The following is a 6497-nucleotide window of genomic DNA, read 5'->3' as shown; positions in this document are numbered from 1 at the left end:
GATGTCTTGCTTAGCTGGTCAGATTTTCTATAACTTTGTTTGGACTTTAAAATTATTTCACTTTTCTTTCCTTTCTCTCTGTAATTGAGAAGGAAATTGTAACAAATGGAAACTTTATTCTTTGCGTCTCTGTTTTCGTAATGTTTTCGCTAAATGTAATATATTGCCGTGCCTTGTATGTAAAAGTGGGAAAAAATCTCTCAATAAAAAGTTAAAAAATAAATTTAAAAAAAAGTCATGAGATGAGAAAGAGAACAGGGCTCAGGGGACTCCCCAATAAAAAGAGGAGTCTCGGATGATGAGGAAGATTGAAGGCCAGGAGAACGGGGAGGGTTGAGGCAATGGGGCGGGGCAAAGGGGCAAGAGACAGGGAATGTAAATGGAGAAATGAGCTCCTCCAAAAACATCGGAGAAAGGAAGGGGCCTAAAGGCGGGATTCCCGCCTCACCGATGGGAGAGAAGAAATGGTGGCGGTTCACAGCATTTTTCACTAAAGAGGTCGAGTTAGTCAGCCTAGTAAATGTCATTCACGTGGAAAAATCTGGTGAAACAGGATAAACGAAAGCTCTGCCTCAGAAGGGGCGTGGTCAGTGTGGTTTTCACGCGAATCTCATAAATAGCTGCTTCCGCATACCTCAGGCAGGTGCATAACTACCTTTGGTACAGCAGGTGCAGTGGCACCAGGGTCTATTGAACCATGAAAATGCTGTGTTTTGCTACCTCAACAACAGTCAAAGGGACCATTTTCCTCGCTTGCACCAAGGCCCATTGCATTTTTGCTACCTTACTGGCCTCAGGCTTTCAGTTCTTCACTCCACTGCCACAGTTGATGCTTAGTTTGCCTCAGGTGGAGGCAATTTGTAGAGCGTGCAGCTAGGACAGAATGACTGTCCACGAGCGGGACAGACATATGAATGTGAAAGCATGCAGGAGAATCTCAATCCCAAAAAAATGTTTGTCGAGCGTCCGAACACAGCAGGATTGTTTTGTCACAATCAAGGTGCTAGGTTATTTAGGTCCCAGTTGTGAGGTATAGTGACTGCCCTCCTGTCCCGCCATTGTTGATAATACTGGTGGACTCCGACTCTTCTCATTTGTCACGCCTTTTCCCTCCTTCACCTCTTTTTCTCCTTTCATCACTCATTCGCTACATCCCTGATATGTTGACTATTTCAGACAGCCTCTCATTTTTAAGCATTAAACGATTTTAGGTCTGGCATTAGCCAAGACCTTTTGATTTTTCTAAAAGTTTATGTAGAATATACTTACACTTAGGGACTTTTAGCCAGTTCTCTACATCCATTTGAGCTGAACCAGCCCTCTTCAGCCAATGGTTACCTTCACTGTGAGTGACATCATTCCGCTTTTTAATAAGACGCACAACAGTGCACACATTGTTTTTTTAAAGTGCAGGGACCACTATCACAACGTGTGCTTTTTGAGACAAAAAGTACTTTTGCTTTTTTTATAACACTGAGAATCCAGCAGCTTCTCCAGCTAAACCTTTTGCAAAAACTATGACAAGACAAAACAAGTACTGACCTGGCCAAAAGAATGGTGAACAATGCCAGACATATTGGCCTTGCCAATGCTTGTTATTGCTAGTACTAGCTATTCCATACTCTGCAAGCTGTGCGGATAGCCTTTTGTGATATTCTTATATAGTTTTCGAGTACCTGTAAAGTTGAGCGAAACTCTTTAGCAAAATGTCAGAAAAGAAATAAAAAACATTATGTCCAGCAATTAGGCCCTGGGCAGCTAAAGAAAAGAGTATTAATGATACAGAGAAGCAGTTTTTACTCACTGAGGAAGTCTTCATTTAGATTCAGTCACGCAGCGGGCACTTAATTCAGTTATGTTGGAGGGAAATTGAAAGTTATTAACAGCTATAACATAGGACAGGCTGCTCTAACGAGCTCACACTTCCAAGCAGAGAATATCTAAAGAAAGCAAGGGAGGAGATCATTGCTATAGGCAGACACATTTATACTCACACTTATTGTAATTTACTGTAGCCTTAAAGCCCGCTGCTGAGGGCTATACCTGTTGTAAAAGGCAGGGCATGCTTTAGCGCTGGTAGCGCCCGGTGTGACAACCATTTTTGGCACCCCCTACACCTCATGACCGCCTCCTTGGATTCTCTCACAGCCACTGGGCAAAAGTGCCCCTCATCTCTCCAATCATAATGTATTGCTAAACACAACTCCCCCGTGAGGTCAGCGCCCCTCCACTGGTCAGTGCCCAGTGCGGCTGCATCAGTCCTTAAGCTGGTCCTGGTTAAAAGTTCTGAACCCGAGTTATAACGAGGGAGAGGGCCATTAACATCTGGTATAGCCGAGGTAGAAGGGCTATAGGCTATTAGGACATTCCACCCACGAATGATAGAATGTTCTAAATTAAAAAGTGAGAAACAGAATGACAATCATTGGAAGGTAGGAGTAGAAGGCTTATAGCAGGTATTATAAGCCCTGAACTACTCCATTGTCTTCAATAGAGCTCTCAGCATTCCAGTGTTCTAATATAGCCCGCTGTAGAGGGCTATACCGGCTATTAAAGGCCCTCTCCAGCGTTCGGCGAGGGCCTTTAATAAGGGAGAGGGACTTTAATAGCCGGTATAGCCCAGCTACGAAGGGCTATAAGGCTATTAGAACATTCTGCTACTAGAGGGCAGAATGTTCTAACAAAAAAAACAAAGCCTATGGGAGCGCGCGGGGATTGGAATCCCCTCAGGCTCCCTGAAGCCTTTGTTTACAGCCAGAGCTGTGAACAAAGAAACATTAGAATGTTGGAGCTGCAGGCTTACACCAGCCATTATAAGCCCGGAGCACTCCATTGTTTTCAATGGAGCTCCCAACATTACAATGTTCTAATATATTTTAGAGCTTCAAAATTGGAACTGTTATGATAAGAAACAATTGTATAATTTTCGGTGGTGATTACTTTCGTAACTTATGTATGTATAGTATATGATATTTTATATTTTTGTATTTTGCTTTGTACAATGTTCTGTTCTCTGTGTCTGTAGAAAAATAAAATAAAAAACAATGATTTTTACTAAATAGACATAATAAAACATGGGGTGAGCGATCATTGGCTCCTTCAATGGCATCATTCCGAGTCCTAGTAAATCCTGAATTAGGATTCACTGGTTTGCAGAATTTACCACAAAGCGGGAAATATTCCCCTTTTTGGAAAAACCTGGTGAAATATGACTGGAAAAAAGTGTTCTGAGAAGGGAAAATGTGAGGCATCTCAGGCTACTTTGTATCCCTAGTAAATAACTTGGAAATAGGTAAAATGCTGCACTTTGGCATCTGTAATTAGTGGGTGCGGTGTTACTACCCACAATTCCATAGCATTTGGAATGAGTGCCATAGAAGGAGAATGGGCTGTAATGGCGGGAGTGGAGATAGGGGAGAAGGCCATCTATGAGTGTGGAGATCTCCTCCTCGATCGCCACTCTTACCTGGTGATAACCCCATGGTCCCTCCTTGCTACTCCCAAAACGCCGTCAGAGCCTGGAAGGGAAACAAAAGAAGGACACCAGATTAGAAAAGGGGCTGGAGTGAGTGGTTGTGTTACCCTGGTGGCAGAAGAGTATAACAATCACTTACAAACCCTCATGGGGTGCACTCTACCCTATTATCCACTGAAGCAAGTGGCATGTTGGTTATTTAGGAATAGTGATTGTTCCCTACCAGGACCTCTCAATGTGGACAACTAACTAGCACTGGTGAAGGGTCGGTGAGATTCATATCACTTGGGGTCCAGACCCTTTTTCTCACAGGTGTTACGGTGATGGGAATAAATAACTCTTAGTGACGCGATTTATTTACCGCATTCTTTCCCGATTTCCCTGAGGGAGCTGGCGGTGGCCATCCTGATGGAAGACCTGTAAAGAAGACATACAAAAAAAAGAAAACCCTGTTGCCACTTGTTACCTGGAAGACAGGAACTCATCAGTTCATCATTCTATACGTGGATTGTAAAGCTATCAATAAACCTTCACGATTAGTAAATCAAACCTGCCTCCAAAGCCATATATCTGCCCATCCTTCCTACAATGGGATTCTCTTTATGCAGTTTGAGCTGTGGTCCCATCCTGACCTCCTCTAAGGATGCTTTGGGCAAGCGGCCAAATCCTTCCACGTGAGGTTTGGTCACGCCCTCCACGTTAGACCCACTGTCAGCGCAATGCAACCATCAAGGCAAGGACTTGTGGCCTGTTGTGGAAGAGGGCGGCAAAGCTGGTTTTGCCAAAAATTGTCGTAATCTTCCTCAACACCTCCAGCGGCCCAGCCACCATATTTGTAGTTTCTTTAACGGTGGACATCTAGCAGATAGAGACTCCTCCCGCTCAGGCATTGGGTGGACATCCAGCAGACAGAGACTCCTCACACTCAGTCATTGGGTGAACATCCAGCAGACAGAGACTCCTCACACTCAGTCATTGAGTGAACATCCAGCATGCAGAGACTCCTCCCGCTCAGTCACTGGGCAGACTTCCAGCAGACAGAGATGCCTCCTGCTCACTCATTAGGTGGACATCCAGCAGACAGACTCCTCCCACTCGGTCATTGGGTGGACATCCAGCAGATGAAGACTCCTCCTGCTCACTCATTGAGTGGACATCCAGCAGACAGACTCCTCCCACTCGGTCATTGGGTGGTCATCCAGCCAACAGAGACTCCTCCTGCTCACTCATTGGGTGGACATCCAGCAGACAAAGACTCCTCCTGCTCAGTCATTAGGTGGACATCCAGCAGACAGACTCCTCCCACTCGGTCATTGGGTGGACATCCAGCAGATGAAGACTCCTCCTGCTCACTCATTGAGTGGACATCCAGCAGACAGACTCCTCCCACTCGGTCATTGGGTGGTCATCCAGCCAACAGAGACTCCTCCTGCTCACTCATTGGGTGGACATCCAGCAGACAAAGACTCCTCCTGCTCAGTCATTGGGTGGACATCCAGCAGAAAGAGACCTCTCCCGCTCAGTCATTGGGTGGACATCCAGCAGACAGAGACTCCTACTGCTCAGTCATTGGATGGATATTCAGCAGACAGAGACTCCTTCTGCTCACTCATTGGGTGGACATCCAGCAGACAAAGACTCCTCCTGCTCAGTCATTGGGTGGACATCCAGCAAACAGAGACTCCTACCGCTCAGTCATTGGATGGATATCCAGCAGGCAGAAACTCCTCCCGCTCACTCATTGGGTGGACATCCAGCAGGCAGAGACACCTCCCGCTCAGTCCATCTACCCCCTCCCTGTTTTCTCCTTGTCTTGATGATTGCAGGATGATTCTGAAAATAATAAACCGTTTATTTAGCAGACCCTTTGGCTATGGCCATAAGCTACTACCATGAACAGTCATAGGGGTGCCCATCACGTTATTGATACCAAAAGCATAACAAATTATTGATTGCATTTCAATCGTTCAGCAGTTACAACAGCAGCAGGAATGGTGACTGGGCAGCCAGTTTAAGATTGTGGCTATTGGACAGCCACCAAATTCTACTTCAGTCATTGGCTCGGCCACTTAAGTTGTCACAGTGTATACAATGTACGAAACATGTGGCAATTGAGGAGTTCTGAGAAGTTCCCATTTAAGGGGCAGAGAATTTTAAGGGACTTGCAACACACCACAATTCTTCATTTTGCGTTTTTTTATACTAAGATTTTTTGCGGGCACGCATGTGGCGAAAAGCAGTGCAACGTGTTTCATTGATTTACTTGCCATTAAAAAGTCTGTGAATACAGCGCAGAATTGTGCAGTGCCACACAACCTCCTACTCAACCCTGTGGCTTCCATTTGCCTTTTCGGTTGCTTGTCTTCTAGCAAAGTCTTTAGACTTTGGCTGCATAGACAACCTCACAAACCAGAACATGACTTAAGTCTTCACTATTACTGAGAAGCATCTCAAACCAGCACCGGACTGGAAACCAAAATCATACCTGGCAAAAAAGATTCAATCCAGTCCCCTCTGTGGGTGGCGGCCACTATAATGGACCATCCAGTCTTCAAATCTGGGTCATGGCAGCTCATTTGGCTCTGAAAGGATCCCCAAGACTGCAGCCCCCTGGGGAAAAAAGGCCAGAGTGGTCGAATGGTCAACCCTTCCTTGTCACAAATATTAGTCAAGTACCACCCAGGCAAATCTGAACTAAGAAAACACCCACATATTTCACTTTCAGTAGAGCTTATTGCATTAGTGCAGCTTACTCCAGAGAGGAGTAAGACTTTAAGTACTTGTTAAACCAAAATGCAGAGCAGCTTATGAAGGCGTGCCGCATCAAACATGCAAAATAAAGCAAGAATTGGCAAAGTCAGTAGGCCTGACTTCAATGTGCCGACACATGCAAACACAGGTGTCTGCAAATTCTTTCAGCATGCATCAGCACTTTAAAGACATGCCTATCGGCTTACCCAATGCTCTGTGTCCATAGACTGAAAATTATTTTCGGTGCCCCAAGATAAATGATCATTTGCAC

This window comes from Lissotriton helveticus, chromosome 12 (genome assembly GCF_964261635.1).
Source record: "Lissotriton helveticus chromosome 12, aLisHel1.1, whole genome shotgun sequence".
NCBI lineage: Eukaryota > Metazoa > Chordata > Amphibia > Caudata > Salamandridae > Lissotriton > Lissotriton helveticus.
This window is presented reverse-complemented; position numbering follows the sequence as displayed.